Source organism: Saimiri boliviensis, chromosome 20 (assembly GCF_048565385.1).
Source record: "Saimiri boliviensis isolate mSaiBol1 chromosome 20, mSaiBol1.pri, whole genome shotgun sequence".
In the NCBI taxonomy this organism is placed as follows: domain Eukaryota; kingdom Metazoa; phylum Chordata; class Mammalia; order Primates; family Cebidae; genus Saimiri; species Saimiri boliviensis.
Window position 1 is genome coordinate 23,084,351 of NC_133468.1, and position 25,410 is coordinate 23,109,760.

The following is a 25,410-nucleotide window of genomic DNA, read 5'->3' on the forward strand; positions in this document are numbered from 1 at the left end:
GAACAGTGTGACTCATACACTGTTTAAATATTTACTGTCGGGCCCTTAAAAAAAGTTCAGAATGGCGATCATTAAAAAATCTGGAGACAATAGATGTGGAGAAATAGGAACACTTTTACACTGTTGGTGAGAGTGTAAATTAGTTCAACCATTGTGGAAGACAGTGTGGTGATTCCTTAAGGACCTAGAAATAGAAATTCCATTTGACCCAGCAATCCCATTACTGGGTATATATGCAAAGGATTATAAACCATTCTACTATAAGGACACATGCACACGAATGTTCATTGCAGCACTGTTTGCAATAGCAAAGACCTGGAACCAACCCAAATGCCCACCGATGATAGACTGGACAGGGAAAATGTGGCACATATACACCATGGAATAGTATGCAGCCATCAAAAACGATTAGTTCATGTCCTTTGTAGGGACATGGATGAACCTGGAAACCATCATTCTCAGCAAACTGACACAAGAACAGAAAATCAAACACCGCATGTTCTCACTCATAGGCGTATGTTGAACAATGAGAACACATGGACACAGGGAGGGGAGCATCACACACTGAGGTCTGTAGGGGGGAAACAGGGGAGAGACAGTGGGAGGTGGGGAGTTGGGGAGAGATAGTTGGGGAGAAACGCCAGATATAGGTGATGGGGAGGAAGGCAGCACATCACACTGCCACGTGTGTACCTATGCAACAATCTTGCATGTTCTTCACATGTACCCCAAAACCTAAAATGCAATTAAAAACAAAAAAAACAAAAAAACAAAAATTCAGACTTGCAAAAAAAGAAAGTTTACTAACCTGTAGCTAATCTATGCTTCTCAAACTTGCATACGACAAGATCCAGGCTGAGATCCAAGCAGGAGATAGCAGAATCCACATGACCAACGTTGCGTATCTTCTTGGAGCATCAATTTTACTAGAAGACTAGGAAGAAAAAATAGTTAATAGACTCTAAATGTAGACATTTAATAGACATTAAAGCAAACACATTTATATTATGCAGTAGAATCCAACATTTTGAATGAAATTACGAGTCAAAATTCCAAATGTGACCCAAATTTCAAGAATGGGGAGGCCTCTACACATTGTTGATGTTCCTTTACTGTTACAAATATTTTTGTAAAAAATTTGAGAAAACACCCATGTATGCTATTTAATTTGTGGTGCAAGTGTTACAGAATTTTGCTTCTTGGTTCAATTAAAACTGGGTTCTTCTCACACAACCAGGAAAGATGACGTGCACAGACATGTTGAAGGGTGATTAGAGAGAAATGCGTTGGGGAAAAAAACAAAAAAACAAAAAAACAAAAAAACCTCAACAAAGCCAGAGGGGATGCTGCCAGCGGGCTCCCAGCTCACAGACTGAACCAGGCCACCACACAGGAACTGAAGAGGCCGGGCTCCTCCTTCCTGCAAACGGTAGGAACTTTTCCTGGCTCCACCTCATTCTCCCAGTGCGCAGGCCAGTCAGTCGGGGATTCTCCGGGAGACCCCTTTCTATCTGCCTAGGCACTTTGCTATCCCAGAAGTACATATCTTCTGAGTCTTTGTATTCTCGCCACTTCTCGCACAGTGCTTGAGCATAAGAACTCCAGAAGGGTTGGCATTATTTATTAACATAAATCCTAAAAGGCCTTTACCTGTCAGAATGGCTTCGTGGAGTTCTGCATGTAGGCAGAAGGATACACCAGATGACTCTGCCTGCAGAGGTCTCATACACTGCGGTTTATTAGTGCCTGTACTGTCACTATGGCAACAAAAAGTCTCATAAGATCTAAATTAATATTCACAGTAATGTCATCACTAATATAAAATTCAAATTAGTTCTTCCTGAGCTAAAGGCAGAACCCATCTTTATATGAATGAACTGGTGACAACCTCATTGTTTTGTTTTTTATTTGCCTTTTTTCTTTTCCTTTAATTTAATATAACCGATGTATGTATTTTGTAGAGGAATGGACATATTAGAAAGTTTACCGTGTCCCTGACTACTGACCCAACCCCTATTACCATTCCACCCCATATCCCTCACCCCAAAGCATCTCTCTGACTTCTGAGATCTGAACAATCACTATTGCATAAAACAGTGACCACTGGGATTTGTTGTCTGTTGTTGTTTAACTTTGTTTTGTTTTTGAATGCAGATGTGCCTAGGAGAGAATAACATGTCTTCTGAAGACTCGGCAGATGGTTTTGGCATTGGTTAAGGGTAGGGTGGAGAAAGGCAGTTCTAGCCTCTGAATCCGAGTTAGATCTGAGGCCAAAGCCCATTTCTGCCATTGACTTGCTGAGCTACTCTCAGTAATTACTTGCCACTGATGCACCTTCATTTTTCTTTCCTGTAATATGAAAGCTGGAAACTGGGTATTCTCCAAGAGCTTTTCCAGCTGTAAAATTCTACAGTTCAAGGCAGCATAATTAATGGAAGAATCAAGGACACAACCACATGGATAGAAACTCAAAAACATAAGCCTGATCGTAAAAGATTAGCTACAGAATAACTTGTACTGCATAAAACCACTTTAACTTTTTTATTTAATTTTTGGAATAGGTAGCATAGTCCATCCACATGGACTATCTCAAAAAAAATTAAGAAATACATTTAAAAGTCTTCTTCCATACCTCATCCCGCCCCTCTTTCCACATCCCACATGCAAAACTCCTGTTAGGTTTTGCATGTAAACTTTCAGTTTCTTTATGCACATGCAAACAAAAATTAACACATAGGCTTATTTTCCTCTTTGTTAGCACAAAAGATAGAATGCTATATATATTCTTCTGCACCTTGCTTTTTTTTCCCACTTACTACATTTGAAAACTTTCCATATTAGTACAGAGAGTGCCTTCATTCTCTTTTATAACTGCACAGGATTCCATTACAAGGATGCACCATACTTATTCAATCACTCCCTGTTAATGAATATGTAGACCATTTCTGGTCTTTTTAGTACAAGCAATACCGCAATGAATAACCTTGAACACATGTGCTTTTGCGCATGTATAAACATATACCTATCTAAAAATAAATTCTAAGAAATGGGATTTCTTTTATAATTTTGTGCATTTGCCTTCTTATTATTATTATTTACTTAGAGGCAGGTTTTCACCTTGTTGCCCAGGCTGAAGAGTAGTGGATCAATCATAAGTCATTGCAGACTCAAACTCCTGCATTCAATCAATCCTCCCATCTCAGCCTCCCAAAGTGCCAGGACTATAGGCATCAGCCACCACACCTAGACTTGTGCATTTGCATTTTTGATATGTATTGTCAAATTGCCCTCTACAGAGATTATACGAGTTTACTCACCCACAATCAAAGTTTAAGTGTCTCTTTTCCCTCAGCCTCTTCCATACACTGTTATCAGATCTTGGGTACGGACCTATTGGACAGATTTTTGAAATGCTATCTCAATGTGAAGGGTGTTTTTTAGTGATATTTTAATATACAGACAGGGTCTCACTATGTTGCCCAGGCTGGCCTCTAACTCCTGGGCTCAAGCCGTCCTCCTACCTCAGTCTCCTAAGTACCTAGGGCTTCGGGAATTCACCACTGCACCCAGCTTCAATGTGGTTTGAATTTTTATTACTCTTTTTTTATGAATGAGGTAGTGAATCTTTTCTTATGGTTAATAGCCATTTGTATTTTTTTCTCTGTAAATTAATACTTTAAGCTCTTTCCCATATACGTAAATTTTTAAAACATGTATACGTATTGTTTATAGCCATGAACGTATATGATGAAGGGTGGGAGGGAAACGCTAACCTCAGCTGAGAGGCCGCTGCTGGCAAGGACAGCAGGCAGGTGGGACAGGGCAGAGAGCAGACATACAAAGGGATTATCCATGAGAGGGTAACATTTTATTTATTTATTTATTTTTAAAAAAAGCACAGGAAGCAAGAAAAAAATTGGAAAAAAAAAACGAAGGGAGGGAGGGAGGAAAAGAGAAGACAGACTTTAAAATCAGTAAATCTGGGCCTGAATCTCAGCCAAAACACATGCTCTGTGGCCTTTCAAAGCTCTCATAACCTCTCATTCTCAATTTCCACATCTCTGGGATGTAGAGAATATAATAATGACTAAAGATAATCCATGTAAAACTATGATTAGCACACCATTGTTGCTCAACAGTCATATTACATTGTTAATATTAATTTGATTATTATTCAAATATATATGATACCTTAAGCCAAGAGAATGGTCTGGTGGCTTTTTCTGGCTCAACCACCTGTTTCCTGTTAGGTTTCCCCAGAGGGTAGCCTCTTCTTGGTGAAAGCATGCCAGTGGTTTCATCCTCTCTTGACTATTTTCCAAATGTCCTCCCCAGAGCTGCCCCTGTTGGTTTAACTGGCGTGACTGAGAGACGCAAGGATGTGCTTGGGGTAGGGCTGGGATGAGGAGTTTCCTCTGTGTTGCAACCACTGTTTCCAAAAGCTGTGACCTCTGTTAGCTGTGAGATTTTGGCTTCCCGCTGTGGCTGCACCTGGAGAACCACATCCATGTTTACCTGCAGCCTGAAACCCCCTGGCCTCAGAGGAAGCCAAAGCCTCTTTCCCCTAGTTTGCATTACTTTGACAGGCAGCAGGCTTCCCCACCCCCCCACCAGCACCCTGCACCCCCCAGGCCTCTTGATGCCTTGTTTTTCCAAAGCCTCAGAGAAGCAGAAAAGTTATTTCTTTGCTGTAAACTTCCTTTATCAGAACAGAAATTATTAGAGCAGTGAACTTCGTACACATCTTCTTCCATCTTTGAAATATTTTCTGAGTTGAAACAGTTTCCATTCTTTTTCATTATTTTGATCCTAAAACATCAGAACACTAGAAAGGAGAGAAGAGAAAAAGGAAGAAAAAGAAACAAGAATGGCCTAGGCAGAAAGAAGGAAAAAGAAATAGGGTTGAAACAGATGGTGTCCTGGCAGGGTCACTTCTTAGGCCCTGGAGAGAAGCTCCAGAAGTGATCTAAAGGCTTACTCACTTTAAGCATACATATAAGTAATGTTAAGTACATTCACATCATTATGCAACCAGTCTCTGGAACTCTTTTTATCTGGCAAAACTGAAAGTGTGTACTCATTAAACAACAACTACTAATTCCTCTCTCCCCACAGCCCCACAGCCCCTTCTAACCACCACTCTACTTTCAGTTTCTATGAATTTGACTTTTCTAGTACTTCATGTAAGTGAAATCATACAGTATTTGTCTTTGCGTGACTGTCATATCACTTAACACGTGTACATGAATGTTTGGGACTATCCCCATGTAAGGATGAAAGGGAGGGTTCCCCTTGGCCCTCTGAGGATTTACTGAAATATCAACTAGCAAAAGGCAGGTTAATTGGAGAAAAAGGTATACAAAGTTATTTACCGTGCATACACAGGGGACTTCAGACTGAAGAACAAGGATACAAGGGAAATTGTTCATTTTTATGCTTGGGTTCAACAAAGTATGAGCAGCAATGTAGAAATAGAATTAGACCAAAAAAAAAAAAAAAAAAAGGTCTGATCTAATTCTAATGCTAAGAGACTGAGCAAGGAAACCCAGCAAGACCTGTCTGTCTAGGTTCTTCTGGGTATGGGGCGGGACCCTTCTCTGGAAGGGGGGTCAAACAAGGTAGGTCAGATAATTTCTTTATGGTGGTTTTTACATAGAAAGGCAGAGGGGAATATTAGAGTAATAATTCTAGGTTTTGTGTCTGTCTTTGGCGAAAAGGGGTTCTGGTTCCTACGACCTACCTTGGGAAAAAGGGATTCTAGTTTCTCTGGCTAGACTAGAGAATGGAACTGGGAGACGGAAGGGCAGATGTCAGAGAAAAACTTTTGCTTCTGAGGCCTTTATTTTGGGGTATTGCTTTCTGAGCCCCAACACCCACCAGCAGTCGTGCCTGGGGAACAAGATCACAGAGACTAGAGAAGACAGATATTTTCCATTTTTCACTTCATACACCCTGTATTGTCAGAATGTTTCACTATTAGTTTCCATTGCTTTTGTGATGAAAATAATCCTATTATATTTGCTGAAGTGTTTAGAGAAGGAATATACTGATGTTTGCAATTACCTTTGAAATACAGGTATTTCAAATATTTATAAATAATGGGATGGGTTGATAGATGGATAGAGGATTAGATAGATGAGCATGTGATAAAGCAAGCACAGAAAAGTATTCATTGTAGAATTGAGATGACAAGACAAATAGATGGGTGTTCATGGTGCAAGTCTTTCAACTTTCTGATTGTTCAAAAATGTTCATAATAAAATTTGGGGGTGGAAATCTTACTGTTTATCCAGTGCACAATTCTCGAATGCCGATTACGCGTCAGACATGCACTGTAGGTTTCTTGAATTCATGTCCATGCTGCTGCAATGGCATTTAAATAGCATCACAGGACACTGTTGTGACCCCCTGCTGATTCATACTGCCAGTTACGCCACAGGCCCCTTGCAGCCTAGAAAACCAACACTCAGCTGCAGAGCTGCCTATATTTGGATGTGGTGTCCCTGTATTGGATAGTCCAGTGCCTCAAGGGAAGAATGGGTCAGAGTGTCAAAGAATCTGTATTTGTCCAAGTTCCAGGAGAAAACAGGGAACATCCTCAAAACAGTCAACTGGAGAGAGTTCGCTGAAGGCACTACATTCAGAGATGTGGTAGAATTAGGAAGTGGCTGGGGATGGAAACGCACGCTGGGAAGCCATTACTACCCCTACGCCTATGGGGCTGGGAAAGGGTAAGGTTTCTAGAGCTCAGCCAATGGAAGCCATGGGCACAGGAAACAGACAGTGCCCAGGATGCAGGAAAGGAGGCACAGAGCGCTTAATGATCCTGCTTCTCTCTTTTCCCACACTACCTTCTTCTGCTAGTGCCTTCCATCACCAAACCTCACAGGAATCAGAAAGCAGGAGTGGCCAAGTGACAGTGCCTTTGGAGGTCAGCATTCTAGAGAGCAAGCTGGACAGGGCATGAATCTGGGGACAGAGGAGGATCAGGGATAGGTAGTCAGAAAAAAATAAAAAATTTAAGGACAATAATCTTACAACTGGCCAAGACTTGTATCAAACTAATCTTATAATTCATCAACCAATACAAGTTATTTAAAGAAATGGCCGGGCGCAGCGGCTCACACCTGTAATCCTACGACTTTGGGAGGTCAAGGTGGTCAGATCACTTAAGGTCAGGAACATGAGACCAGCCTGGCCAACATGGCAAAACCCCATCTCTACTAAAAAGAAAAAATTAACCTGGCTTGGTGGCACATGCCTGTAATTGCAGCTACTCAGGAGGCTGAGGCAGGAAAATCACTTGAACCTGGGAGGCGGAGGTTGCAGTGAGCTGAGATCACACCACTGTATTCCAACCTGGGCAACAGAGCAACACTCAATGTCAAAATTAAAAAAAAAAATAAAAAAATAAAAGAGAGAGAAGAAAAGAGGCTATTATTAATCATTACACCAAGTCTTCAGAAAGCCAGAACTGCATGGCTACTCAACTTTCATCATCTATTTCAATCCCCCCAGTTTGCAAATGGGGTAACTGAAGAGGCCCACACAGGGGCAGCGGTGGAAAAAGTCACGATTGCTAACACCCAGCCAGGGGCTCTTGATTCCTCACCATTTGGTCACAATGATCAAGCTCGGCAAAACATTGCAATGCACTCACATGACTCTGGGGAAAGGACAGCTCATCTGCCTGTCCCAAAAGCATGTGGTTTGAAGCTCCATCTTTTTCTCATTTTTTCTTCCCCCTTTTTGTGGTCAAATACTGGGCTGGCTAGAGGGGAAGCACTCAGGTGTCAGTGGGGTTTCACTGCTTTTTCATTACATAAGTGAAAGCCCGCAACTGGGAATGAAATGCAAAACAGGGCCATCTGACAAGCTCCTTGGCTCTTCCCGGAGGGGCTGCAGGGCTCCCTCAGTCACCCCCGAGGTGCCTTCCTGTCTCTGGGGACAGGCTATTGAGACTTCTGGGAAATACCCAGTCAGTGAATTCCTCATCCAACAACTATTGCTTGAGCATTTTTTAAGTCCCGGGCACTGTGCTATATAAGGATGATGAGAACGACATCGTCACCACCCTCATTAAGATCCCATTATGGAAGATAATAGGACATTATGGGTGTTGGTTAATAGACATATTTATATACAAATAAATTAATTACAGACCACAGTTAGCACTAGAAAGGAACTAGAGTGCTCTGACAAACAGTCATAATGACCAACTATTAATGTCATCCTTTCTCCATAACTGCTCTGTGAGGAACATACAATTATTACTTCCATCTTACGGAATTGGGCACTCAGGCAGAGAAGCCAGGTGATCGCCCAAGGTCAACTCGCTGGTATGTGTCAGAGCTGAACTTGAACCCATGAGTGGTGTTTCAGAGCCTGGGTCTTAAGTATATGTTCCCCAACCACTGTCTATGTTGGGGAGCATATACTTAGGCAGGTATGGAAGGCCTTTCCAACCAAGGAGGGGGCAGAATAATCTTCTAGGTAGAAAAAGGAGGTGGGTCAATGTACAAAGTGGAAAAAGAGCCTGGGGTGCTCGGTAATCTGTCAGAAGGCCTGGGAGATTGGGGTTGGATTTTATGCTAGGTGCACTTTACAAAGCGTCTTTGCAGACATACATTTTCCTGTGTTACCATCAGAGAACGTGGTCATGCCAAGTGGCTATGTATTATCCATGTTTTACAGAACAGCCTACATTGTTTTTGGGAACTCAGGACAAAGGTGAGTGAGACTGGCCCCTGTGACTTTGCACTCATGTCCAGTGCTCTCTCTGTGTGACCTCTGCTAAGGAACAAGCCGCCTCTATGGTTCTTTAAGTACCATGCACCATGGTAATGCCAGCTCATCTTGTTCCCTTCTCTGCCTTCTCCTCCCACCCCAGAATTCACCTCTCCAGCTGCCTCAACAACCTCATTTCTAGGGGAATCTGATAAACAAATTTGTGCTCATTTGCTAATAGGTAATAAAACCCTGTTAGAAACTTAAAGAAAACTTGTCTTTAGATTCCTGTGAGAACTTATAACAGCCTTTCCTTTCCATTTTCCCAGTCATGAGATCAGCCTTAAGCTATTAGACATTTCCTTCCCTGCCAAAGAGGAAGTCATTCATAGATTAATGGCCTGTTCCCAGAGGACTCTAGCCAGAGTTTGAGCCCGGGGCCTTCTGGTTAACAGGTGGCAGTTTGCAGATGCCAATAAACTAACCGTCGTTCAAAGCAGCTAATTCGTTGTCTGTGAATATGATCTCATCAGTCTTGGAAGCCAGCCCAGGAGATCAGAGCAGCAGGCTCTGCAGCCTTAGGGTTCTGAGCCCCTCAGCATGGCCCCAAACACTGCTTTCCTCTCCACCTCAACTCGTACCATGCCCTACCTTAACCTTGGGGCCTAGACGCCCCAGACTCTTCACAGGTCCCAGAGCATACCATGTGACAGCCTTCCCCACCTCCTTCCCAGGTTGTCTCCTTTACCTGTGAAACACAACCCAGAGACATCTCCCCCAGGACATCTTCCCTGACCATCCTGCCTCTTCTGGGTGCTTCCATAATTATAATTCTCTGAGTGCTCAGGATACACTGCATACTCTGTTACGTACTCTCCAGGGATTATCTCAATCTGATAGCAATTCAGAGACACAGAATCTCTTATCCTACTGTTTTATTATTGAAGAAACCAAATCACAAGGCTATACCATGGCTGGGCAGGGAGTGCTGGAGAGGGAATACAAATCCAGGATCATCACCATCTGCCATGCTTACCATCACAACTCACATTTATTGGGCACTTACAGCATACCTGCCATAGCCCTAAGCCCTTGACATACATTTTCTCATTGAATCTTCACAGTAATCCTACACAGTTTAGTCACTACAAGGTATGTATTATTATTATATCTATTTTGAAGATGAGAGAGGTTTAATTATTTAGGTAAATCACACATTCCGCAGAGTACACCAGAACACACTGAAATTGCCCAGATTAGCTGACACTGCCAGTAATTTACCCAACATCCCTTCTCCTCTTTCATAATAATGAAGACTATATTGTTAGAGATGATGATGTGCCCAGCTTAAAAAAGAAAAAATAAAAGCCAACCAAATCATCTCCTAACCGCCTTTGCAGATAGGGTAGGCAATGTATATGTTTCCCAACCTACAAGTCAACATTATGGGATGGGGACCCTAGAAAAGTGATTTAAAGAGGGTGTACCCTGACCAGTACTGTGGCTCACACCTGTAATCCCAACACTTTGAGAGGCCAAGGCAGGCAGATCACCTGAGGTCAGGGGTTCGAGACCAGCCTGCCCAATATGGAGAAAACCTGTCTCTACTATAAATACAAAAAATTAGTTGGGCATGGTGGCAGGCGCCTGTACCCCAGCTACTTGGGAGGCTGAGACAGAAGAACTGCTTGGACTTGGGAGGTGGAGGCTGCAGTGAGCTGAGATTGCATCATTGCACTACAGCCTGGGCAAGAGAGTGAGATTCTGTCTCTAAATAAATAAATGAAGAGGGTGTACTCTGCTAACATCATTTTGCATTTACCCCTTTCTCTCTCCTCCTGCTTGAGACATGCAGTGTGGATTTCCAACAAGTGTCTTATGACCACAAAGCAATCCTACTAAACACTACCAAACAGAAAAATTGAAGGAACTTGGGTTCCTGGTGACATCACAGAGCTCTCAAACCAGTCCTGGGCCACCCCCGCTCCAAATTTCAAGAAATTTGAAAGAAAAAGAGACTCTTATTTAAATCTCTGTTGTTTTGATTCTCTATTACTTGAAGCCAAATGCAATTCCTCACTCATTTACTTTGTTATGTATCTGATGACCTGTCCCCTCAGCTGTGAGGCCCTCAAGACTGAATATGCTGTTTTCTTGGTCTCAGTACCAGTCCCCTAGCACAGCACCTGCTCAAATCAACCCCTTTTTGCCACTCTATTCCCTCTACCCCTGCCTGGGCAAAAGAGGTCATGTTTGGAAAACAGACATCTCCCCTTACAGGGGGTGAGAGGTAACAACACCAAATTAAGGGAAGAATGAAGAAAAGTATGAAGGGAAAGAAGGTGCCAGGGGACTGGGAAGAGCCCATCCTGGTTGAGTGCCAGAGCCCCACTTGGTCTTCTTTCTCAAGCCACAGTGATGTCATTTCCATGCCTAGGAAACCCAAGGTCAGGAGCCAAATCAAACCTGGAGAGTGAAGTCACAGGTGAAATGCTGTGGTACACTGTGGCCCTGGGATGAGTGCACTGGCTGTTGGGAAGTCAGCTTCTCAGAGGCTCAGTTTTCTCACCTGCACAGTGGAAATAGTACTGCCTTCCCCTGCTTCTTTTTTTATTATTATTTTTATTTATTTATTTATTTTTTGAGGTAGAGTCTCACTCTGTCACCCAGGCTGGAGTGCAGTTGCACAATCTCGGCTCACTGCAACCTCAGTCTCCTGGGTTCAAGTGATTCTCCTACCTCAGCCCGAGTAGCTGGGATTACAGATGCACACCACCATGCCTGGCAATTTTTTTTTTTTTTTAGTAGAGACATGGTTTCACCATGTTGGGCAGGCTGGTCTTGAACTCCTGACTTCGTGATCTACCCGCCTTGGCCCCCCAAAGTGTTGGGATTACAGGCTTGAGCCCTGCCAACATTAACTTAATTTCTTCAGGGGAGTGGGGCTGGGAGTTTGATCAGATGAGAAAGAAAAGGACTTTTATACTTTATACCTTTCCAAATATTTTTGTTTTTACCACAAATGCATTTTTTAACTTATAAAAAGTATTTATAGGCAGGGTGCAGTGGCTCATGCCTGTAATCCCAGCACTTTGATAGGCTGAAGTGGTAGGATCCTTTTATCCCAAGAGTTCCAGACCAGCCTAGGTAACATAGAAAAACCCTATTTCTACAAAACATTTTCTTAAAAGCTAGCTGGGCATGTAGTCCTGGGCAGAAGGCTGAGGTGGAAGGATCACTTAAGCCCAGGGACTGAGGATGCAGTAAGCCATGATCACACCACTGCACTACAGCTTGGAGTCCAGAGTGAGACCCTTATTTAAAAAACAAACACACACACATGAAAACAAATGAAAAATAAAAGTATTTATGTGTTTACTCTGAGTTTAAAACGCGATCAACCAAAATATTTATAAATGACGTTAACATTACCTGAATTTTCACTCCCCAACCCCTTCATGGGGCTGCCACTTGAGACAGAAATCTATAGTGTAGCCCAGTAGTTAGGTTCTGGCCATCGTATTGATGCCATTAAAGGGAATTGAGGCTGGCTCACTTGCCATTTCTGTCCAGCCTTGCCCTGACATTGAGAAGACCAAGAAACTGCCCCTAGTGTGTAGTTGCAGGGACGGTGAATTCCCATCATTTGTCAATCCCATGAGTCCGAGATCAGAAGGGATATGCTTTAACCCAATGATGGCGTTAAGTCATGAGATGAACTGCCCATTAGCTAATTTACCCATTAGCAGAGGTTAGCTTATCTGATTAGCTCATTGCCACCATCGCCTACTCATGCCAATAGAAAGCAGAACCTTATGAGAATAAGCAAGGGATATGCTCATTTTTATGGTGGCAAAAAAAAAAAAAATTAAACATTAGAGCTCAAAATGACCTGAAGGATGATCTAGCCAGGAGGCCGTAAGCTGGAAAGCTCTGGCTATAGGTATTTTTGTTTATCAATGTAGTTGGTGTTTTCTTTGAATCTGAGTCTTTATATGCACTTTTCCTTTTATAGTCATACTCCTCATCCAGTTATTCTATACCTGACTACCTCTAACAGTTATGTTATATGCTTGGTTTCCAAAACGACCCTGTCAGGCCTTGAGTCCAGCCTTTGGTACCTGTCCTGGTACCCTTTGGCTAGGGCCAAGAATCCAAAAGGATTAACAATAAATGCTCTCAAGAGGTGCATGGCACCTAAAGGAGAAGGAGATACAAAAATAATAAACAAAAATAAAAGTTGGACAGACAACATAATGTCTCTGAATCTCAGAAATCTCTGAAAGTCTCCTGTAGATTGGGGTTAATACAGCCTAGCCTAGAGTTGGGCAGAACCTGATCAGAGAAAGCATGTGAATTGCCTCTCTCATCTTTAAAGAATATTCCTATCCTTTCAAGAGTGGTATTTACCATCCTGGTCAACATGGTGAAACCCCATCTCTACTAAAAATACAAAAATTATCTGGGCATGGTGGTGCACGCCTGTAGTCCCAGCTACTCAGGAGGCTGAGGCAGGAGAATTGCTTGAACCCAGGAGGCGGAGGTTACGGTGAGCCAAGATCAGGCCATTGCACGCCAGCCTGGGTAACAAGAGCGAAACTCCGTCTCAAAAAAAAAAAGAGTGGTCTTTAAAGAATGTGTCTGTCCTTTCCTTCCCAGAAGACTCAGCATGCTGTCCAATCCTCTTGCCTCATGACTCCACATACCTTACCTAATAAAAACTAAGTAAGGAGTAAATATGATTGGGGTGTTCCAGAGAGGTGAGCTGAGGCAGAGGATGACAAAGTAACCTGTCCTTCATCACTTGGGCAGGCACCTCCATCCAGCAGGCACCCATTTAGCCTGTAACAGAAGTTGGAGCTATGTCACCAGTTCCACCCAAAACTTGGGCAGTGGAGGTACATGGTCTTAACATCACTCTTCTTGATAACTGATCGCACACAAATGGGCTAACCAGTAGCAGAGGCCAGTCATCACATATATACCAACAGCTTGCTTACTGGTTTCTTTTCTCTGCTTTTTTCTTTTGGCAAACGAAACATCCCCCAGCCAGATTCTTGGCTTCTAGGTTGTCCCTTGGGTCTGATAACTGTTGGTTCATGGACTCCAACCTGGCCTGTCATTTTAGCAACTTCAGTCAATGAGGGGGAAATGATCATTTGATGGCATAAAAAGCCACCATCCTGGGGTAGACCACGGTGTGGCCTTGTGAGCAGGGTGCCCCAAAAGACTGTCCAGTTCCAGTGAGCTGCAGAACTCCTGTGTCCTGATCTCATCTGTTGTTGGTGTACATTAACCTGACTTTAAATGACTAAGTAATCACATCAAAATAGAAACCAGGGCGGCTGGTCCCCATTGAAATCTTGGCATTTTGGTCTCTAGTAAGCAGTGACCTTCCATCTGAGCCCACCTCTTTCTTCTCTTCTCTCCTGATGATGTTATCTTTCTTTGGATTTTCCATGGAGTTTCCTTTCTTAGCATTTGGTTCCTTGGGTTTTTATCACTTTACACTAATTTCCTCTTTGTCACTAGCTTAAGTCCTACTCTCCCCTCTGCCTCTGCCTCCTCCACATAACTCTTTCTTCCTCCTTTTTCTTTTCCCTGTCTCTTTTCTGTAAGTATTCCTTGAAACCCTTGTACTTTTGATAAGAATTAAAGAGCCTGTCAAGGAGAGAAAGTGGAGTTTATTAGTTAAAAGCAAGAACTTTGGTGGCAGCTCTGAGTGTGTCACCAAGATTTGCCCTTAGCAATGTTGTAGCTTTGGGCACATGATCTGGCCACTTGGCACCTCAGTTTCCTCATCTCAACAACAGGTATAACAGCACTCATTTCATGGGATCAAACATAAAGCCGTGTATGTAAATAGCTTTGTTAGCAAACAGCCTTACTATACGATATATTCTTAACAAGTTAGCTTAGGGAAAAATAGATTTACACAATCTTTGCTCTCTATCATGGTTTAAATCAGTAGGGTCTCACTATGTTCCTCAAAAAACTAAAGCTCCAAGACTTACCTGAGATGAGCTGGATAACAACAGGATGAGCCCTAATTACCCTTCCACTTTTAAAACAGTTCCTATTTTCTCTCTTTTGCATATTGGATCTCTGAATAATACTCTGAGAAAAGGATTCTATTGCCATGAAATTTTTTTTCTGAAATTGGTTTAAACTGATTTTTTCACTTGTTCTTTTGCAGAATTCTTTTATCTTTGTTCACTCCAAATGAGTAGGTCCCTGACACATAGAACCTACAAAGTCATTGTTCCACTCCTTGCTACTTCTTTGCAATTTGAAGCCCTTCTCTCTATTTTAAAAAGTATGACTGACATTTCTTTTCTGTAAAGAAGTGGTAGAGGAGTTTGGCCCACCTGTCAGACTCTCTTGGAAGATCTTTTCACCAGCCTCTGACTATCGGACAGTGAAAGACAGTTATTAGGTACTTGGTTTCATTTGAAGAAAATGGATTGCCCATTTTCTTTACTATTTGAGAAATTTGGTTACACCCAGGATTTCACCCAATAGCCTGTGATAAGAAACTGAATCTGACAAAGCATTATCCATACTCAGTAATATTGTTTCACCACCTTAAAAAATTATCTTAAAAAAAAAGTCTAGGTCAGGCACAGTGGCTCAAGCCTGTAATCCCAGCACTCTGGGAGGCCAAGGAGGGTGGATCATGAGGTCAAGAGATCGAGACCATCCTGGCCAACATGGTGAAACCCCATCTCTACTAAACATACGAAGTGGCACGCGCTTATAGTCCCAGCTACTCAGGAGGCTGAGGCAGGAGAATTGCTTGAACCCAGGAGGTGGAGGTTGCAGTCAGCCGAGATCGTGCCACTACACTCCAGCCTGGCGCCTGGCAACGGAGCGAGACTCTGCTCAAAATAAATAAATAAATGAATAATAAAAGTCTGACCTTATTGAAAACAGATCAGAAATAAAGATTGCCTTTATTCTCTCAAGGGTCACCTGGAGGTATACTCACCCCCAATCCCCCGCACATTCACCTGCTTCCCCATAGTGGATGATCACAAATATGTACACAGACTTCAATGAGATTCTGTGCTTTTGGCAGAGACGTTCAGGCGCCTCTTTCCTTCTCCATATCCATTTTGCATTCCCCATTTACATTCCTAGTATTTTACTGAGGGAAGTGGGGAGTTATAGGGAAGGTGTTTAGAGAGGAAAAAGAAAAGAAAAGAGAAGGACAACTAAGATGGAGGCTCCTCAACCCCTCCATCACTCCGGTTGTAAGCCCACGTGAAAGTGAGTGTGATTGCGGTAAGCCACTATAGGATTAATGTTCATGAAAGATGAGGTACAGACAGCTGCCGCAGGACCCAAGAAACCAAGAGAGACGTTTGATTGAAAGCTCGAAGGCAGCAGAGCTCAGAGACTCATGACAGTGCCATGGGTCAATGTATTCCCAGTGCCTAACACATTGCTGACACATTGTGAATCGAATCTGACAAAAAATTCTCCATGCTAGGCACACACTAAGTCACACAACAAAGAACTGTGGGATGAATACATCAATGAATGAAAAAATAACTTGGAGAAGAGCCATTTTCCCTGCCTCCCCAACTGTCTGTTCCACAGTAGTCCACATGGGAGCTGACGGCCTCTCTGCTTGCCCTCCTGTTGGCAAATCCATCCTCCACCACAGCAAGAGTGATCAATTCAAAACATAAATATAAAATGTAAATCAAGTCTTCTCTTTCCCTTGCTTCAAATCTTCAACTTAGGACTTAAGATGCAACCAAAACCTTTGCCTGCGTGATGTGGTCCTGGCTGACTCAGGGGCCCGTCCCTGGGCCTCATCCCTTCATTCTCTGTACTGCAGCCACTGTAATATTCACCTTGTTCCCTAGACAAGCCAAGCTCATTCCTGACTCATGGCCTTGGCACTTGCTGTTCCATTTATCTGGAAAACTCTTCCCCCAGATCTTTAAATGAAAAGGTACTCTCTTCTTATTCAAACCTCTGGTCAAATGACACCTTCTCACAGAGGCTTTTCTTGAGCACCTAAAGTCGCTGTCTATTCATTTGTTATCACACTGCCATTTTCTTTTTCTTCACAGCATTATGCATTTGGGAATTATTTCATTCATTTATGTGGCTGCATTATCATTATCAGTCTTGTGCAGTCTAATATCAACTTTCTCTACGTTGTTTGCAGCTGATGATTCCCCAACGCCTAGAACAAAACCTGGCATGCAGTGGGCTCTCAATAAATATTTTCTGAATGAATACTATGAAATTATGAATATGTAGTATGCAGCCTTGGCATCCTGAGGGCTCTGGGCAACACCAAGTGAATTTTCCCAGGAGTGAATGCATAAGAGCCGGCAGATAGATGCTCCAAATTGATGCATCAGGAAGAAAGAAGTGCAAATGATGATAGCTGACATTTGTAGAATATTTATTATATGTAGAGATTTTTTTCAAGTCCTCAATGTTTATTATCTTTTATAATTCTTACAGCCACCCCTGAAGCTAGGTCAAATTATTATTTCTTTTTTATGGATAAATAATTGGAACGGAGAGGGGAAGCAACACCCCCTAGGTCACAAGGGTAGTCAATGGAAGATCAAAGATGTTAAATCCAGACTATTCACCACTACACTACACTGCTTCTCTCAAACTGACTTACTGAGAAGCACACCCTCCCTGGGTGGAGGCTGGTGGAGGCAGGAGGATATATGAAGCAAGTCAGGTATTGATATCAGTGTGAACAGAGAGGTACCTCCAGACTGGTGAAGCCTGAAGCCTGGAGTGTACATAATGAATGAACTAAGATCCTTTCCTTCAACTTGACTTTATACAGCCTGATGACTGTGTGCCTTGGTGATAATCTCTTTGTAATGAATTTCCCAGGAGTTATTTGAGTTTCTTGTATTTGGATGTCTAGCTCTCTAGCAAGTCCAGAGAAGTTTTCCTTAATTATTCCCTCAAATCACTTTTCCAAACTTTTAGATGTCTCTTCTCCCTCAGGAACACCAATTACTCTTAGGTTTGGCCATTTTGCATAATCCCATATTTCTTAGAGACTTTATCCTTTTTTTTTTTTCTTTTTCTTTGTCTTTGTCTGATTGGGTTAATTCAAAAGTCTTGTCTTCAAGTTCTGAAATTCTTTCTTCTACCTCTTCTGTTGAAACTTTCCACTGCATTTTGTATTTTCCTAAGTGTATCTTTCATTTCCATATGTTCTGATTATTTCTTTATGATATCTATTTTACTGAAAAATTTTCATTCATATTCTGGATTTTAAAAAATTCTTCAAGTTAGCTTTCACCGTTCTCTGGTATTTCCTTGAGTAGCTTAATAATCAACCTTCTGAATTATTTATGGCATTTCAGAAATGTCTTCTTGGTTTGAATTCATTTCTTGGGAACTAGAGTGATCTTTTGGGGGTGTTATAGAACGTTGTTTTTTCATATTCAAATAATTACTTTTCTGGTTTCTTTTCATTTGGGTAACCATTTCTTCACATTATTCTTGAATTTATTTTTGTTTTGACTGTGGGGTATTTTTCTATTTCTTTTTTCCCCCATTTTAAGAATCAGACTTTAGTGACTTTAATGTTTATGGTTTATTTTAGCATAATTTAATTCTTGGTGCTTTTAGGGGGAAAACACTGTATGAGTTCCTTTATCATAGAGAGTCTTTGTGCTCTGGCTTTCCCAGATGCTGGTTGTAGTAGTTATGTACTTGGAACGTGGGCCAGTTGACTGTCTCCTATGGGATTGGAGTAGTAGGGATCTCTTGAGGCTTATCTCATTCTCTCATAGTATGTACTTTATTTATTTGTTTAAATTTTCCCAGTATTTTATTTACTGAGTTGATGATTCAGGCTTCAGGCCGATAAGGGAGGTATCTTTAGGTAGGCACTGGTTGTAGCTAAAGCAGCTTTGTAGATATAATACCCACTGAAGAACAGAGGTCCCACCCTTGATGAATATGGCTGGCAAAGGTCTCAATTAGATGTGCAGAGGTTTTATCAGAATGAAGAGTGGGCGCTACCTCAGTTCCCCTGCCAGGCCAGCAGGTAGGCTATCTACTGCACAGTCTCACTCTTGTCCCAATGTTTGAGCCATTCAGATCATATAAGCACCTCTTTTCATCATAGAAATGTTACTCTTCCACCTAGGAAGGAATTCTGACTCTGCTTCTCATGCAGCCCTGACTCTGGGCAGTGGTCCTCCTGTGGGGCTACAATCACCCTGAATTGTTCCAGGAAGGCTCTCTACAGGTGCATCCACATTTCATTCCCATGGGAAAAGACACAGCTGTGTCTGCAGTATGTGCCGGGGGAGCAAAAAACCCCGTCTCCAAGGCCCTTTATGATCATAGAGGCTGCCTGCCTGCTGGTGTAGGCATACATATTTTTCCTTCTGTGCCCAGCACTGCAATTGTATCTCTGCTATAAGAAACTTCCCACCAGAAGAAAAATCAGGAACTAAAGGCCTGCCATTCAGATTCCTTTGTTCCATAGGGTGACTCCTCTATGTGGTGCTCTCCCCCTTCCACCAGGACTGGGCTTTCCGAGAGCTGGACTGCAGTGGTTGTTATTGCTCTTCTAGGTCTAGCCCACCAGTGGGACTACCAGGCTTTGGGCTGGTGCTGAGGAATATCTGCAAAGGATCCAGTGATGTGACCTGTCTTCCAGGTGTCCCAGGAATGGATACCAGTGTCTGCTGTGATGGTGATAGCAGGGGTGTGATATAGACTCTATGAGATTCCTTGGTTGTAAATAGGTTTAGTGTGCTGGCTTTCTCAATTGTTAGTTATGGTAGCAGTGAATTTGTGATATGGACAGACTCAGGACCACTGTTTAACCAGCATGTTGCAGGCAGCAGTGTTAGCTGGGATCTCACAGTCATTTTCTCTTCCCTAGGTTCAGTGTTATTCTATTGAGAGGTGCTGTAATGGTCTGAGTTGGTTGGCCTCCAGCCGGGAGGTGACACTTGCAAAAGAGCACCAGCTGCATTAAGCTTTTCCTAAATTATCCGGGGGAGGTGTTCTGGCTTCTCAAGCAATGGGCAGGGCTATAAAGCTCCCAAATGTTTATATATTTGTGTTAAGTTACCAGGGAAGATAGAGAAATACCATCACTTGGGGTCAGGATTAGACAGGCTCAAGCTCAGACTTTGTTTGTGCAGGGCCTGCCTCAGCCAGTCTGGGGAACAGAGGGTGGTTCTTGGGCCACCGGGGTAATGTTCCAGAGGAAAGTATAACTGTCTCTGCTGTGCAGAAGAGTTCCCAAAGGGAGTAGAGATTAGCTGACAGCAGTAATTCCCATCCAGCTCCCACACAGTTGGTGAGGCTAGTCTCACTCCCACAGTGTCCCACCAACAGCGCCAGGTTTAGATCAGGCAGCCTGCACACAGAACTCAGACCTGACCCAGGCCATAAGCTTCTCCACAAAAGCTTAGATCCAGGCAGCCTGCACCCAGAACTCAGACCTGACCCAGGCAATAAGCTTCCCCACAGAGACAGCAATAACAGCTTTAAGGCCATTCCCCTCCCAATCTGCCCACAAGGCCAGGCACCCAGCTTCTATGCTTATGTCTGCAGCATACTTCCTGCTCACCCCTGGATTCTGTTCAAGAGAATTTGTCCCCACTCAAAATTATATCACTAAACTAGGTTAGGAGCTTCTTTCACCCTGGTATCCTGCCCTGAGTTCGCTGGCTAACTTTCCCAAGGGCACCTGTGAGAAATAATCGGAAATGGTTTCCTTCGGCTCATGCTGCAGACTGTCAATGCCTACAAGGCACTTCCCACTGCTGCTGCTTCTTTAATATTTCACATTTCTGCCTAAATTCATTCCAGCTCTCAGTAGGGTTAAGGCCTTCTCCCACGATCTAGGTTTTCAGATTCCCCAGTAGGGATGTGTGTTTGAACCCAGGTTCTCTCCCTTTCACACTCTAGGTACTTACAATTTTTCACCTGTCTCATGGAGTAGGCTACGGCCTGCTGCTTCTTTCAAAGGCTCTGTGAATTCTTTCAGTTTTCCTGGTAAGCTCCTGTGGTGGTTCATGGAAAAAAAAAAAATTAACAGTGTGAATCTCCACCCACTATTGTATCCTTTCAAGTGGGAGTGGGGCACCAACACTACCTCCTATCCACCATCTTGAAAAAAATGGGTTTTTCTTAAATGATCCAACCGTATGCTGTCTATGAGAAAGTCATCTTATCCACAAAGACATACACAGACTGAAAAAAAATAGAGGTGTGGAAAAGATATTCCACACAAACAGAAACCACAGTGAACAGGAGTAACTATACTTATATCAGGTAAAACAAGCTTTATTACCAAAAATACTAATAAAAGAAAAAAGTAATTATATAAAGATAAAGGATCAAATCAGCAGGAGGATATAACAAACGTAAATATACAGGCACCCAACATCAGATCACCCAAATTCACAAGACAGATATTACTTACTAGACCTAAAGAAACAGACAGCACTATAATAACACTGGGAAACTTTAGCGCCCCACTCATGGCACTAGATAGGTAATTGAGACATAAAATTAACAAAGAAACATTGAACTTAAATTGAACTTTAGACAAAATGTACATATCAGTTTTTTATATAACATGCTACCCAACAACTGCAAAATGTTCATTCTTTTCATCAGCATATAGAATATTCTTGAAGATAGACCAGGAGAACTCAGGAGGAGTGTGGATCACAACGATGGATCTGGATTTCAAGATGATTTACCCAAAGTCATATTCATGTGAGAGATGAAGACAGCCTTCTTCATTCTGAGGTTACTCAAGTTGTCACCAGAAAGCTGCTGCCAGTGATGACTCAAAATGTTCTCCAAGATTGGGAGGAATCCCACAATCCTCAGCAAAAAAAACACAACTTAAGGTCTTTCCCCAAAAGCTCATGCTGACAGTTCCTGCCAAGAGTCAAGTCAATCTACAACCATTCCAAATCTCCCAGCCGTACTTTCCACCAATGAAGAGGACCAACCCAGGACAAATGGCCTTGGCTAATGAGAGACTGGTAAACCACAAAAACACTTCCCAAAAAATCCACAGGGTCACAAAGTGGCAGAGCTGTCCATGACAGTTGATTAAGTTCCTCTTTGGGTTCCACATATGCCTTACAGACTTCCTCCCTTTGGTCCAGCAGCCTAAACTCCATTAACCACAGGTGGGCATCACTATGGACTAAGTAGGGTGGGGCATTCTGGCAGGAAGCAAAGGGATAAGCAGTCAAAGAGAGTTTGAACTTCAGTTTGGGTAAAAGGCCTTCTGTACACTTATCTAGAAGACAGAACTTGATTTTCATCAGAAGACTTGAGTTTCATCTCTGCTCAGTTATTGCGGAAACTTACAAAAGTTCTTTAACCTGTTTCTCATCTCTGTTGGTGATAATACCTCTCAAGAAATATTAATATGATAACTCTTAAGAAATATTAAGATGCAATGAGGTCATGGATATTCAAATGCTGGATTTTTCCTTTTCTTTAAGTCAGTGTTTCCCAAGGTGTGGCACACGAACTATTAATGGTACATTAGAAAATTTTAGATTAAAATAGACTTATTAATTTTAATCCTTATAAACTTGACTTAAAGGATATTAGAAAAAATATAACTAGTTTATCTACATTGCCAAGATTAGGTTAAGTATAAAACTAAGTCAAAGTAAAATCTACATTAAAAAATCTATTAGGTTAATAATTTCTGGCGGGTCATAGTGGCTCAGGCCTGTAATCCCAGCACTTTGGAAGGCCAAGGTGGGCGGATCACTTGAGGTCAGGAGTTCGAGATCAGCCTGGCCAACATGGTGAAACCATGTCTCTACCAAAAATATATAAAATTAGCTAGGTGTGGTGGCACCACAAGAGGCTGCAGCAGAAGAATCACTTGAACTCAGGAGCTGGAGGTTGTGGTCAGCCAAAATCATGCCACTGTACTCCAGCCTGGGTGACAGAGTGAGACGCTGTGTCAAAAATAATAACAATAATAACAATAATAAACTCTAAAATTTAGTAAGCATATATGGGAGAAATAATATAGATGATTAAAACTTGAGAAATAATGCTTTCACATATAAGAACCAGGCCCAGAAACTTCATCCCTCGGTCTCCTGAAAGGAGGATCTTTGGGCCTTTTGTATTTTATAATATAGTGGTCTCTCTGTCAGAATCCAGGGACACATTGTTTTTGGTCATGGTATTAGATGCAGTTGCACTTTTTCTAAACATTTCTCTCACGGACATGGCAAAACTATGTAATTGGTTGAGTTTCTCTATTTGCATCGACAACAAGAAAGCTTAAAACCCAACTCAACTTGGAGCTAGTTGTCAAATACATATACATCTGTGTCACATTCTTTTTGTTTTTTATTTTTATTTCAATAGTTTTGAAGGTACAGGTAGTTTTTGATTACATGGATACATTCTTTCATGGGGATTTCTGAGATTTTTATGCACCTGTCACCTGAGCAGTATACACTGTACCCAATATATGTAGTCTTTTATCCTTCACCTCCTTCCCACTCTTCTCTCTGAGTCCCCAAATCATTCGTATGCCTTTGCATCCTCATAGCATAGCTGCCACTTATAAGTGAGAACATATGATATTTGGTTTTTCGTTTGTCAATTACTTCACTTAGAATAGCTTCCAGTTCCATTCAAGTTGCTGCAAATCCAATATTTTGTTCTGTTTTATGGCTGAGTAGGATCCCATGGTGTAGCATATTCATTATTTATGAGCCTCATTTCTAACTCCATTTAATGTTCTTATCTTATCATTTTTGTTTCTTTTCTACTTATTTTATATTACCTATTTTTGAAACAGAGTCTCGCTGTGTTGCCCAGGCTGGAGTGCAGAGGCGCGATTTTCATTCACTGCAACCTCAGTCTCCTGGGCTCAAACAATTTGCCTGCCGCAGCCACCTGAGTAGCTAGGACTACAGGCATGTGCCACCATGACCGGCTTTTGTATTTTTACTGGAGATAGAGTTTTGCCATGTTGGCAAGGCTGGTCTCAAACAAACTCCTGGCCTCAAGTGATCCACCCACCTCCGCCTCCCAAAGTGCTGGGATTACAGACGTGAGTCACCTCGCCTGGTGTCTCTTCCACTTTTAACTTATTGTCTTCTTATATGTTCCTATTCTTTTAAGCTATCTTAAATCTTATTTGAAATATGGGAAAATGTAAAGTTATAAATGTCCTAAGTTCCTTTTCTTTTTTTTTTTTTAATTAAGGATATCCTTCTCTAAGCAAAATTTTTCCTAAAATTCAAATGATTTTTCTTTCTGAATCTTTCCATATCCCTAGGTTAGTACAAATTTAAGAGTGAAACAATCAATCATTTGGTATCATTTTGAAGTTAATCCTTATAAAAAACCCATTCTTTTCCGGGTTACATTACTACAGTACAGAATAGATAGTTATTAACTTATTTCAGACCTGGGCAACCCCATGGACCTAAAGTAAAATGGGAAGTGGGTTCTGTGGTGGAATTGGACTTCCTCCTTTTTCCTCAAAAGCCAAGATTTTACTGACAAAAGCAACAACAAAAAACCCAACCTAAAATGATACCAATATCTGGTGTCAGAACATTCAGACTACCCTAAGAGGTGGGAAGCTATTTTATTCATAGTTCATATACTAAGTCTTCTAAGCCAGTAGACTTTTCATGACCTAGCTCCTTGTACCTACCAATGTTTTCAGTGAGAAAAGATTTTATGTTTGTTTTGGATTAACTCCAACACTTTTTAGTATCTTGTTTGCATATTGTTTCTGAGCCTCATTTTCTCTCTGTAAAATAAAGATAATTTTTATTCTGACTATTTCAATATAAAGCCACAATGAAATACTAGTCAGGACTGTTTCAGTTTCATGTGACAAAAATTCAATTCAAACTAACCAAGAGCATAGCTAGATGGTGGTGGCAGTGGAGTTGTTAGAAGTTACTTAGATAAATATTGAACAGCCAAAACACTGCATAAAGGTGGAGCTCAGAGACCCAAAATGGAAGTGCCACCTTATTCTCTTTGCCTCTTCTCATTTCTGTTTCAACTCCAAAAGGCACCTCATTCTTTCTTAAAATAGACCAGCCAGGAACATGGCCACCCAGAGCTCTAGTACCTCAAATCTTACAATGCAAAAGCAAAACCCACAGAGGAATTGAGGTTCACTTTTTCTAGTCTCAAACTCAAATATCCTACAAATTGATCAAATTGACAGTCTTGGGTCAGGTACTTATCATTGAACTCACCAACTGTGGACATAAGTTTGAGTATTCTAATTGGCCTGGACTAAATCAAGTGCCTGTCTCTGAGCCAATCAACACTGTCTAGGAGAAAGATCTCAAAAAAGATGGCAGCTCCCATTCAAGTTATATGATTAGAGCAAAAAGCAGCAGCATTTCACAGAGAAAAAGAAGATGGAAATAGGTGGACTCTTCTGGGCAGAAAAAAAAAGAGAGACTTATTGGAGGTTTTTAAAATCAGGATTATTAAACATATATAGTAAAATGATTTCCAAGTGACTGAAGACTCATACCAAGTGTCTCCTACTTCTGATATCCTTTCCTGATTATATTTTCAATTATAAAACCCTTCCCTCACTGGCCAAAGTATACTTTTCACTAAATTATGTTTAATTTCATATTTGAGCATATGCTATAATAAATTGCTTTCTAA

General features: G+C 41.7%; 1 protein-coding gene across 7 annotated transcripts in view; it reads right to left on the minus strand.

The window, feature by feature from the left end:
• The window catches only part of UBLCP1 (ubiquitin like domain containing CTD phosphatase 1), a 261,529-nt gene that overhangs the window by 137,736 nt on the left and 98,383 nt on the right, over window positions 1-25,410 (minus strand). For all 7 annotated transcript variants that reach the window (XM_074390300.1, XM_074390299.1, XM_074390298.1 and 4 more), the window contains 2 exons: window positions 20,673-20,759; window positions 809-934 (listed from right to left, as the gene is read on the minus strand). The gene's annotated coding sequence lies outside the window, so the exon portion shown is untranslated. The remainder of the gene's footprint in view (window positions 1-808; window positions 935-20,672; window positions 20,760-25,410) is intronic.